Source organism: Varroa jacobsoni, unplaced genomic scaffold, assembly GCF_002532875.2.
Source record: "Varroa jacobsoni isolate VJ856 unplaced genomic scaffold, vjacob_1.0 scaffold_1374, whole genome shotgun sequence".
NCBI classification, from domain to species: domain Eukaryota; kingdom Metazoa; phylum Arthropoda; class Arachnida; order Mesostigmata; family Varroidae; genus Varroa; species Varroa jacobsoni.
In genome coordinates, this window is record NW_019214276.1 from 77,415 (window position 1) to 90,648 (window position 13,234).

The window sequence follows — 13,234 nt, forward strand, 5'->3', positions numbered from 1 at the left end:
GAAACTGACCAAAGCTTCTCTACGGGTAGCAAACAAATCGTAGTCAAAAGGTAGACTTTGTGGGTGGATTAAAGGAGCATGCTGCTTGTATGGTATGTTACCGTCGCGTTGCACTTCCCTTTTCCTTCTTTTTTCTCTGAGTTTCGTGGGGCTCTCTCGTGGGCTGTTTCACAATACCGGTGTCCACGCATCGCTGTTGTCCTATGCTATCTAAAATGCTTTTCTATGTCATGCCCTGAATATATTGCTTTGAATAACAACATTGAATTGCTTGTTCGGTCGTTTGCTTCTTTTGAACCGTACACGGACTATACTACGTAGCGTTAACAGACTGTCATAAAAAACAAGAGCCCAGACAAACGGGTCTGCACGCGTTCGGTCTACGCATCTTCCCACTGCCACTCCAATATGTGCTCCTGTTGTTTACGTACTGTATAATGGACGAAAACTATCGTCCTGGTTGCTCTCGTCAGCATCTCATCATACTTCACAAAGCTAAGTGTACATACAAGCTCGGTAACGCAAGCGCCCAGCGGCAGACGCTAGCTGACAGCCGACCTGCGCCAAGTCATGGGTTATGCTGCGCTTCAATTCTGGCCGTTACTTGTTGCTACCGCTGCTGCTATTACCGCCTTTTTCGTCGGTCAGTGACTACAATGAATTTGCCGCTGACTTCACCTCTGTCATGAGCACGTAGCCTCCACCGCCTGGGCTTTGTGTAGCATACCCGTGCATTTGTGGAAAGGCGTAAAGGTGGTAAGAGACGTTATCGCTGCGACAACTGCTGCTGCAGCGGCGGCATTTTCAGTATCGTAGAGATGGCGCGACCTAGATGCTAGACAAGGCCACTAAGTAATGTAATAGCTGCTGCTGCTGCTGCTGCCGCCGCCGCCGCCGCCGCCGTCGTCGTCACTACCAACAAAAGCAGATCAGGGCGTCGCCGAAGCAGCTGCGCATGTGTGTACGGTAGCCGGCAGTTGGCGATGGGGAAGGGCGGCAGTTTCGCGCTACTCGCTAGACTGCACAAGTCCAAAAGTTTGTCCCAGCAAAAAGGAAAAGTGCACGTGTGTGCGTGTGCGAGTGTGTCTGTGTGTGAACGAAAGAGAGAGATACAAACAACTCGTGCCTACGGCTAGAGTAGCATGAAAAGTATGGCGTCACGGAGGTGTCATGGGAGCCGTTGTCTGTCTTTGAGAGAAGATAGAACGAACCAGAAGAACAGAAAGGCTAGAGGCCGCTGACTACAGTAAATAGCAACGAGACTAGCAAAATCGTCAAATATTAATAGACGATCAATATAATGTATACATAATTGACTATAATAATGCTGCAGGTTCTTGGGTGTCGCTAATGCTCCCGCCGAAGGCGGCTAGAGTGGAAAGTTCCTTTTTCGTGTTCATTTGGCGTCTCAACAACGATCTTGACTGCTGTTCAATGGATGTTGGCTACTACTTCTATTTTGTCGTTACTATGCATCGAGCTATGTCAATTTATGTTGCGTCAAGAACCCATTATCACCGAGCGGCGTGAAGCTAACACGCTAGCGCTAAGAACTGCTCAAGAAGTTGCATGTAACATGAATTACATAGAATCGCAGTATACTCACTATGGCTTTAGACAAAACAACCGCAATCTACCAACTGGTATACTGAGGCATACAAAAGCGAATTATATGGACATATCGAGAAGGAAACTTGTGTTATCGATGTGTCTGATAGTATCTTGACAACATTCAGAACACGCAGAAACGTCTGAGTTAATAGAGGATATCTGCGGTGATAAATATGTTTGTACGAACAACCAGATGTAAAAGAAATCTATCTCCCTTGAATATAATTACGCTACAAAAAACGACTGAATACATCCATTAGCGCTGTCACAGACGCGTATCTTTTAATAGCTCGACTGGGAATTAGAGGACCGGTTAATATTATATCAACAAAGTTCATGATGTGAATAGAATACGTATAGATTTCACGACATTTATAATGTTTATGAATTTGAATAGGCGACGCTACTGTCATGCAAATTTTAGTAGTTGTATGTCGCACGACCGGTTTAGGCTTAAGGAAAGCCTAAACCGGTCGTGCGACACAAGGCAACGTACCCGAGAGCGTCCATAGTAATAAATATGAATTAGTAAACTGCGACCATCGCTTGCAATCGACTATAGATATGTTCGAAGTGGACCTTATTACAAAATGGTATCATCTTTATACATGCGTAAAGCATCGTAGCCTTGTAGGACAGATGTGGTCTTTCAGGACCGGTGCCTGTGGTTGCATTTGTTCGACACTGTAAGCTGCGTTTCACGAGAGCTCAATCCTAGAAAAACGTTGATCCGGCACACAACATTTTGAGTGGCTAGGCAACTGGTAGACAGATTTTGACTCCTAATCCATGGCGAATTGACGCCATGTCACAAGAAAGCGAACTAAACTCGGCAACTTTTGTTTATTAGTATCTTCTAAGCTAAATCTTTCACAGGGTGAAACAACACATTTTACTGCATAGAAAGTTATTTATGTTCGGTAACTTTCCGGCTATTCTCGACGACAGATTTCGGTGAGAATTCGAAATTATTTATTGCCTTACAGCGTTACTTGATTTATTCAGCGGAATTTTTCAGCGTAAACAACGGTACTGTGGGCAGAAAAAAACCCAGCGTAACGATGGGGTTGTTGATCGCACGCAATTGCTTTGTAGTTGTCAAGTCATGGCACCGAGCTACGCACCAGCCTGTGACAACTAGTTAAACAGAACGTTCATCTTCAAAATTATAAACCAGCAAAGTTCTAATGTTAACCTTCCCTGTTCGAGATGGCGCATGTTGAGAACGTGACTGTATAGCTAAACCTCCATTGAATCCTATTCATCACGACGCAAATTAGTAATTCCACTTAGATAAACTAGAATATCCTCCGTTTATAGCAGAGCAGTAAAATAACATCTAATCTACGAAGCCGGCCAGAATGGCCTGGCCTTAAGGTGCTACCCATCAAGCTGGGTGATGCAATTTATCCATTCCTACTGCTATTTTTTATCGGTTCTTTCTTTTTCTGTCTACCTAGATTATGTTATTAATACCGGAATTCACCTAGCGCTTTCCAATCTAACGAAATTCGAGAATATTTCGTTAAGACAAACAAAGATCTTACCGCTTTCTAGAAATTCTAATTACCATGAGTTCAGTCGTTGCGCCTGTACTACCGTACGTGTCATGGAATAAGCGCAGGTATAACGTACATTATTATTATTGTTTCGTACAAATTTATTCGCTATATAATGAACGAGTCTATCTCTGTGTGCGAATGCTGTTGCCGAAGAAGCTCTTTAATATATCATGACAAAAGGACGGATATGCGGGCCTAATCTCCGTGACACCTGATGGGCAAGTGTTTTCATTTGTCTAGACAACATCAACCGCCAATCCCCCGGCGTCGCTGTCTGGGTGGAACCGCCATGTTCGAAAGCATTTTATCAAGTTAAACTACAGATCATTTTCTGAAAGCTGATTTGCATGATGCTCACGCCACGTCGTTTTGCTCTTGCTGAAATTTGCTTGGGCTTGTTAAGTCAGCAGGTGATAGCCGATAACTGTATAGATAGATAACAATCTGCGCTGTAATGGTAAAAGGTTCCCGATAGATGAAAAAAACTTTGAAGGCAAGTATCTTGAAGTATAGCCATCTACTATTGCTTATCATTTTATGGCCTAAGATTTCTGTTACACTATAGATGTTAGGGAAATTTCCGTAGGGAATCGTATTGTCGGAACTTACGAGAAGTTCGTAATAAACTTATAGCAGCTACACTAGCTGGCGTGGATCAGGCAATTCATCTATCACATCGCATGTTCGCGCATTGCGCAGTTGTTAGTTACGTATGCGTTGATTAGTCCTAGAAATAAAATGGTGCTCCCTTTATTTTTTCTTACACTTTGGATAGATACGTGTAAACAAGCGAAAATCAGCAAATACTAAACAAAGGCGAGAAATACTAGACAAAGAAAATGTCTACTAAACCTAATTTGTGTACATACAACTGGATTAGCTGGGTTTACGACAGATGATTCTGTTATAGTCACTACGAATTAATCACCCCCTATAGTCTCAGTGATATGAAGAAGGCTACAAGATTATGCTTGCTGATATGGTCCTTTACCGTTGATGAAATGCCATTTTTGTGCAGGTCGTGGTACTTCACGAAAAACTTTCTACGACGAACCTTTGACAGCTGCCGATTTCGATATAACAGAAATACAGAATGAAGCGTACACCTGCAATGCCTTCCAACCGGCCCGTGTGGACGTAGGGTTTTGGATTTATGAGGCGAAATAGTAAGTCGTCGTCATTAATTAATAATTTGGGTGTATGTCAACACTTCTTTTCAAAACGCTCCGTCAGAGGTAGAGCAACAGCGAATAGGTACGACCAGCAAATCATCTTTAGGATAGTGAAGTACTTATCAATAGTATAAGCCTTGCGGAATCAATCGCACGCAATTAGAATGACCTCCACCAATAATAAGTCAGCTATCATACGGAGCCAAACTTCATTTTCTAATGAAGTGTATCATATTTTCCTATGACATTGTTTTCACGCACGATTCAGGGAAACTGAAACACTATGGTACGAAATTGCCTACCGTTATGAACCACGCCGTGGGTTTCATTGTCGCAAAGCTAAATCGGTGTTCCGAAAAATAATAATAACTGTACTAGACAGTTTGAACTGTGTTAGGCGAATTGATCTTACAGATAACTACTCTTCGATACCATGAATGTACAGTCATTTTCTTTTGTCAATCTGGCACAATATTTCGAGGATATTCGTCACGAATACGCTAAAACATGTGGTTTCCATTTAAAAAAAATTAGATCTAAGGCCCTACTTTGTGTGCACAACCGTACAGGTCTAGGGACATGCACTTATGTCGTTTTGCACGGTAACCACGTTTTGGCCCTCAGTAGATGAACGACCTATTATTTCACCTAACCTTCCGACAAGAGAGACAGGGTTAGAAAATAAATTGTATCAATTCATTATAAGCGGACGAGCTAAATACTGCACCTTAAAATATTTGATTTCTGACATATTCAGAAACCAGGACGCTTGTACCATTAGAGAAAGCTTTTTCGTGGATCGCCGGCCCCGCTTATTTTTACTACTGATTACAAACACCGAAATGGTGGAAATTTTTACTTCTATACGCAGCGTTAGACATTGGTCTTCAGTATCGTGACAGCCTCTTACATTTTCGAGCAACTAGGAGTTCTGTGCGATCGGTAAAAGAGTTTTACGAATGATTATCTTTCTGCTGCTACTCTCCCGTGAACAAATACTATAAAACTTGCCTAGCGACATCGTGTGATGAGCGTATTTATGGCTATGGCGTCTTGCGCGTCATCCTCTGTCCGTGTTCACCAGTTGCCTTACGACCGACTGAGTCAGATACATAATGAAAAGATGGAAATAATATAACCCAGCTCCACGTCAGTTTGCGAGGGAAAATAATAAATAATGGATAATGACAACAGTCTAAACGTCGCTCGAAGCCGTTTGGGTCGATAAATAAAATCGATCTGGTCACACACGGGTAGCAAGTGCCTTAAGTGGTCATTTTACTGATAGTGTTCTATTCAGTGAAATACTGCCCCAGAGCCCAAAAAGTTCAGCTAACTATGAAATGTAAACTCAATGTCTCAGGCCACACGTAACCCATTTAAGAAATTGTTTCCTACGAACAGCAGCTGGCGGTTTTTCGTTACATCGTTGTCGAGTGTTCAATAATAGCTCTTGCGTTTCCACTTCTCCTCTGCAAATACTTGTTTGTAATATACTTTTTACGAATTAATTAGAAGCGGCGGTGAGAACGCATGTGTTTGCCGAACTTCAGAAACAGGGAACAAACGTGTTGGCAATATTTAGTTATTAAGGCAGAACGATGTGCTCGTTTGCAACGCCGAAATGATCGCCGAAGAAATATAACAGAATCCGTTTTCCGGTCGGTAAGGACATGAGCAAGCGTCAGCATAAGAGATCCCGCTGTTAATTATTAAATTCACTTCTCCGCCTCGACGCGTTCCGTTGCGAACGTGCACGATTCTCTTTGTAGACAAATAACCGAAGTATAGTGCTGGATATCGAATAGTATTACCGGCATGTCAAGCTGACCAAGGAAAGGTGTTTCTCCTATATGTGTATAGATTAGTAAATTTAAATTAGAGCTTGGTAAATGCAAGGGGACCTAAATCCGCCCACTCTTCAGCTCTATCTTGAAATACTGAAGTAGCATAGCTATACAGATCTTAAGCTCTATGTTAAACGGGGAGATCCCGTGTTCACATGAGGACGAAGCGTTCTCATGAATGTCAGTGTAATGAGTGACCAATAGTTAACGGTCGCAAAAGTAGTTACCTCGGCAGGTGCAATGCGTCGGCTATACGCAAGAAAATAGCATAGGTAGGTTTGGGGTTTTTGCCACTTTACAGATTCACTCGTACTCGCCTGTATATGCTTTTGTTTCGGTAGGTATGAGCTATCTTAGGTGACAGGCAGCTACACTCTATGAATTTCGCAGTCGCGCAAATTCAGTGAGGTCATGGGCGTAACATGGGCGCGCGTGGCATCAACATATACTTAGCCCGTCTTAATTATTTAGATATGAAATTTGAACAAGCTTTGAAAATTTAGTTATTGCTATCCCAAGTTCGAATATGGCCACATTGACAGAAACTCAGCTGTACCACATGTAGCCACGTAAGTAAGTCAGTACTGTTTATCTCAGTCTTAGACGGCATTACTGTTACTAACCCGCACGACTTTATACAGACGGAGCATGCCAAGTAAGGTTAGTCATTGCAGACTAATATTGTTCTTCCACGACGAACTAAAGTGGTTTGGCTTAAGATGAGTGTTCGAAGACGGCATTTGAAGAAGTCGTCAAGTAAGACAATTTTGACGCCAGCGTAACTGATGATTATCATCGATCGACAACTCGCTAAGCAGCTGATCGGCGAACCTCAATAATGATCTTGCCTATAGGTTCACAAGCGGGCTGTGCGATCATTTTCTTACCCGAAGACTCAAGAGAGACGTGGCGCTGCCGTGCAGATGCTATACTCTAGCTGCATGGTTTTTGACGTATATGTATATATAAGGGACAGGTACACTATGCGGTGTCATCGATAGCATCGTATCGAAAGCTGGCAAAACGGCAAAAGCCACACTGGGACAGCAGACATCATTGCCATAAAAGCTCGCCAGAGGGAAGCGGAAATTCCTAACGATGCAGTATAGGTGAGAAGAGTAGCGAAAGTTCGGCTACCGAAGGACGAATGGCCAACAATAGGTTAACGAACGAGCCAGTCACCCGGCCAAGCAGACAACATCTCATTCACCAGCTCTTAACAAGAAAGGAAAATGGCGATGTTAACCTATAGCTAGGTGACACCATTATTTTGAAGCGCTTACTTAGCATCAATAGAATGTGTAGTGAGATGTACTGCTTATATGATCTACGGAGGCTTACGTAGGTATGGCTACTTCGCGAGGAGCAGATGCTGCGGGAGCTAACAGTGATTACTTCACTGAGCTTGGGAGACCGGGTCATTTATGCAGAATCACCCTTAGCCGACGATGAATGTCATTGGGCACAAGGTATCTAATTGAATATTATATTCCAGTCCTTTTGTAATTCTAATGCTGCGGTGTAAGCAATTACATTGGCGACAATAGGAAGATACAGGTGACAAGTTACTTCCCCAGGGGAAGTTACTATCCGGTGTGACATGGCATAAATGTTTTCTGTGCCGTTAGATTAACGTAAACCTTTTACCTCAAAACGTATACATATATCGAAGGTCAGTTAAAAAGTGTAATACTCTTATCAATTCCAAAAGTTTGCATCTTGTGTCATGTACATGTTTACTGAAACCCTAAAACTAAGTTGATGCTCACACGCTAAAACGTGGAAGAAACTAGCTACGGGAACCAGGGAATTTAGCGAAATGCTGCAGAAAACTCTCGAGGACTACCCAAAATGATTTCCCAACTTACCTTCGAGTTACACTCATGGACAATGCCTTGAAGTCGTATTCTAGCTGTTAGGCTAGGAGATGGGTAGAAACCGAGGCCCTGAAGTACACCCTAGACATATAGTGCTACTGGAGCTGTATCTGTGTACGATCGTTTAATATCATTTATTTCATTCTTTGCGTACGTCGTATTGCTCTACTGGGGTGTCGACTGTCCCGCTTGACGATCTTGTTTTGAAACAATCATCATCTCAAGCAGCCTTGGCATTAAACGCTGTAACATTTCGCATGTTAGGCAGACTGCGGGGCATTCAACGTGCCATATTTTAGAATGTCTGCCAAATGTACGTGCGACCAAAGGAAATCGAAACAAAACAGTGAGTGCTGAGCCTGCAATATAGACAGAGAGACCAAGAGTGATCAAGTATATTTGCTCAAAGCTTGTAAATATCGAAATTTTCATATTGTAGTATGCTTATATGTGTGGTCGTTCGGTCCGTTTTGCTATCCCGTCTTATATGGTGGCGAAGAGGTCACATAGAAGCAAATTGCATTAGTGTAGTTAGACATCTACATAAGGCTGGCTAATCTAGTGTCTACGTTTATAATTTATTCATATCTTAGTCAGATATATATAGAATCGGAATAATGTAGTACTATATAATAATAACAATAATAATAATGTAGAACAGCAAGATAGCAAATGAAGCTTACTTATATGCCAGACTACTTTTGATAGTATATACAGTATCTTGTACGGTAAACCTTAGCCATGTCTATTATCGCCGTATGCCATTAAATAAAAAGAAAAAACAACAAAAATCGTTAAGTTTTTAAATTCCAGCATATTTTTTAGCCAGCCCTTGCCAAAACGAACGTAGTCATGCTGCGCTCTGGTCTGATCTGAAAACGAAACAAATATTTGCTGAAGCCCTCGCGCCGCCCGTATATCTAGGCGTAAATCTCTATTAACATTCTGCTCGAGTGTTTGCCGCAGGAAGACTTCAATGCAAAGAGCAAGGTAGGAATAACCGTTTTCATATCCAGAGATCGTAAATGTAGTTGCCCAGTTATTCTCAGATGCTATTTTCGAAAAACTTTATTACCGTCCACCGCCCTGTTTTGGACGAAGGACACTCATTTCTGATGTTACGTTATGTGTCTACTATGTTTTTTCTCATTTTCGTTTGTCCTCATTTTTATAGAGAAGCGGCACGTTACACGGTTCTTGGAAGAAGCTCTTAAACGTGGCTGTTTCATCAACTCGTTTGTTATAAGATGCATTTTCAAGGTCGTCGAGCTACAACGGTCGCTGATACGCACGCACTCTTGCGGCCACGATGGTGTAAAGGTCATCCAATTTTTCGCTGATGATTACTGAATCGCCATATATATATTGCTACATATAAAAAGGATATATGTCTGTGAGGTAATGTTAAAAAATAAAGCTAAGTATACCGTATCGCTAAGCAGGAGAAGATGGGAAACCATTTACACACGTCGACGACGAATTGCATGAAGAAGATTTCTCGGGATGGCATACGACCGAATACTGCGCGTGGGAACTGTTGCTCTCGAGCTGCCGGATTGTTTCTATCCCAGGTATTTCCCTAGACCATGCCAGTGATCGTTGACACATTTACGTTGTTTTGGCGTTGGTACGTTTAAGTAATGTATGAAGGCAAAGATTATTCATCGTACATTTGGCAAAGGCAGACAAGCTAGCGATATAGATTTCCTTTTCTAGGGACGCAGCTGAACTGTTAATGTAACCGCCATTGTATGGAGAACAACGAAGGGTGGGCAGGCCAGATCAGGCTTATGCTAGGACATGGTGTACGCGTATAGTTTGTAATCTTGTTTTTTTTTTCTAGTTGACGTACGTGTTAGGCCTAGTGTAAGCCTAGTGTTACCACCCGCCGCGTACGCCTTTTCTTCCGTAGGATCTATGTTATTTTGTTTGTGTGCAAAGCTATATAGTTATATGAATATGTTTGCGTCTTCGTTATTTCCCATGCGAATCTATACTTAAACACAATTAAATAACTGAGTGAATTCAACGATAAGGGTAACATATTTTCCACTACTTCTTATAACGCAGCTCGTCCGTCATTGCGCTTCGTTCTGGACAAACTGTTAGCACTGTTATAGACAAATTTCTCCGAAAACTGGAAATCGCACAGGACTCTTGGCAATTGCATTGCCGAAATCCTATTTCTTTCGATATTCTTATTTAATTTTTTTACGCATCTGTAGTCGACCTACTTTTTTTCCATTAAAGGAATAAATGCCGGCCTTTAGGAATCAAAGCCTCTCCCCCTTTAGGGTCTTTCTTATTTTTTTTTAATTGAAGACAAAAAGTTAATGTAAAGCATTGTAATTCTTTCGTTTTATTTGTCGTTGTTGCTGTTTATTTTATTGTTGTTATTTTATTTGATGTTGCTGCTGTCCTGCAGTCCAGAATATCTAACAAAGACATAATAAAGCATCAAAAAAATGAAAAAAACATAGTTAATTCTTCTTCTTCTAGTTAGTTCATTAACTTTTCACCTCTCTGTCGATGACGTGGCGCTTCAACAGTCGATGTTGTCGTTCGAAAACTTCCTGGGCGCGAATTCCCGCCCGGAAAAGCGGTATCACCCGTTTTGATAAACTAAAGCATTAACGTAGTACCATCTGTTAATGGCTCAGCATTATGGTGGGCGAGGGTACGCCTTTGTTTCAGGGCATTGGCCTTTGACACAACTTGTCTCGGGGCATTAGGTGCTTTTTCCATTTAGTAAGTCGCGAACTTTTCCATAAGATATTTAGGATGTTTGAACAGAACCTTAGATAGACACTTTCCGCAAATCTTCTTGGCATATGAACGCGTTCGAACGGACTCATCATAGACCTTGTTTCTACTGATATTGAAGAGTCAATTATGAGTATCGATCTGCAATTGTCGTTCAGAAAACCTAACTCGGCTATTTGTTGTTGTCTTCAAGTGATGCCTGAATTGCCTAGCATATATGTTTGATCAAAGCCAATTACGAAGCGGACGTCATCATTTTGATACTCGTAAAGCAGGCTATCCCCAGCATGTTATATATATATATATATAACATGCTGGGGATAGCCTGTATAGATATATATATATATATATATATATATATATATATCAAATATTATACGTTTTTTCCGCTCGCTTTACTCTTTTTTGTGTACTAATTCGCCACTCGTCAGATTCTTCACTAACGAAATATGTCGATTACACACCATGGACTAGCACGCGGCGTAAACTTGAGGAAAACGGAATCAGGAGATCGGGAAAACGGAGGGAGTCGTATCTATAGCGTCAGTGTGTCGAGACCACGAATGAGCCGCCACACTACCAGAATCCTTTGCTCAATTTGCAGATCTAGCTAAGTGGAACGACCTGCAGCGTACCCGTGCTGACCAATAATGCAAAATCGTAGCTATCAAACCTGGCAGAATTAAACGCAAATGAAGTTAGTCTACATTAAACATCGCCAGTCCATCTTAAGAAAGCCATTTGATTTTTCGCGCCACTTGTGTCGATTATAGTTTATTAGAACATCATAACTCCTATTCGGGAGAAGGGATCGTGTCCATCGTCAAAAGGTTAAAGGCCCGTTGCTTTTGGAAAAGGTGATGACTTTGTATGCAGCCCTTAGAAGTATGGCATAATTGGAGCCATATCGACAACTGGGCTCGAGCTCTGCCTCCCGTATCTCAGTGAGTTGATTCACAAGGTGTTTTCAATGCAAGATGAACCTAACTATTTGTCATTATCTGGTTCTTTCGAATATTTACGATATTCTGACTCATGACGGACGTATTGCGCGCCTGAATTAATCTCCCTCTACTAAAGAGACATTATTTAATTCTCGTCATTATTAATTCTTATAAATTATATAAAATAAAAAGGATCGATTTGTCTAACGTGTTTTGCGATAGTACAACATTTCTAAAAATTAACTTTGCATAATTTTGACCATTTGGTATTCTTACCGGAAATAGTAAACTTGGTGACCTTCACGGAGTTCAACACGATAATACTTTGACATGTATGACACCTTTCAATTCAGCCACGTGAGGTGACGACCACGACATTGTAATGATGACGATGATAAGCGAGCCTTCTTTCTGTAATAATGGTTGCCATCTACTTAACAGTGGCCTATCGAAAAATCCTGTAACTCTATGTCCAATAACCAAACCCGTCCGTCCAACATAACCCCAGCGCAGATTCATTGCTAAGCTTTTGTTGTTAACCATTTGTTTTTACCAAGTGAGTCCTGTAAGACAGGGGCAAACCAACAGAAATAAGGCTTCTGATGACCATCCTGTTTAGTCCAAACGGAGATGCATGTAATATAGGTAAGTAAGCAAATGCAGGTCATCAAAGGGAGTTGGTGGCCAGTTTTGATGATAAGGCGTCCACGTTATTGACGTTGCGTTGCCCACTCGGAAGCTTCAAATTGAAGAAGAAATTGAAAAAGTATTGTATAATAGGTCGGACGATCCAGGTTACTGTTAGTGCCTTTAAACCTTCTACTTCGCGTATTATTTGCTTAGCTGTATGTATTCGTAAAATGATCACAATTCAGTATCTCTAAATAAATTTTGATATACATATACATTAAATAAAGGTTTCCTGCTCGAGAAAATACACGCATAGATAGCCAGGCAAAACAGGTATGTATGGATATATCATTAGGTCATAATAGAAGCGTGGCTGGCAACATAAAAAGCTTACTTTTCTATAACAGAGTTTGTCTTTACTACGTGTAACCGTTAGCTTGAAATGTTTGTCAAGATCTTATGAAAATATTTACATATTAATTGTCAATCTGTTGCGCAATAGATTTTCTATTTGTTATATTGTTATAATAACACGCACGGTGGGTCTTCTACCCCGACTAGAGTGAAGAAGGGGGCTCTATTGTGTATGACAGTTGCCAAGTATCTGAAGAAAAATACGGAATAGAACTCAATCATGACGATGGACATTTCTTGCTTTGCATTGTTTTGTAACAGCTTTATCATCTCAATCACTTGATTCGATTCCTTTCTACCGTAAGGCAGATACAGCGTAGATTTTTGTTTAGTTAATGTCAAATTTGACTCTGACTACGATTTCGAGACGTTTCTTATGATCTGGTAACTCAGGTAGGCCAATATTTCAGTCGT

General features: G+C 41.3%; 1 long non-coding RNA gene across 1 annotated transcript; it reads left to right on the plus strand.

Moving 5' to 3' along the window:
- Window positions 1–4,177: 4,177 nt before the first annotated feature.
- LOC111269284 (uncharacterized) lies at window positions 4,178–10,887 on the plus strand. The gene is made up of 3 exons (XR_002685691.2): window positions 4,178–4,339; window positions 8,895–9,059; window positions 9,244–10,887. It is a non-coding gene; the product is annotated as an uncharacterized LOC111269284 (long non-coding RNA).
- Window positions 10,888–13,234: the final 2,347 nt, after the last annotated feature.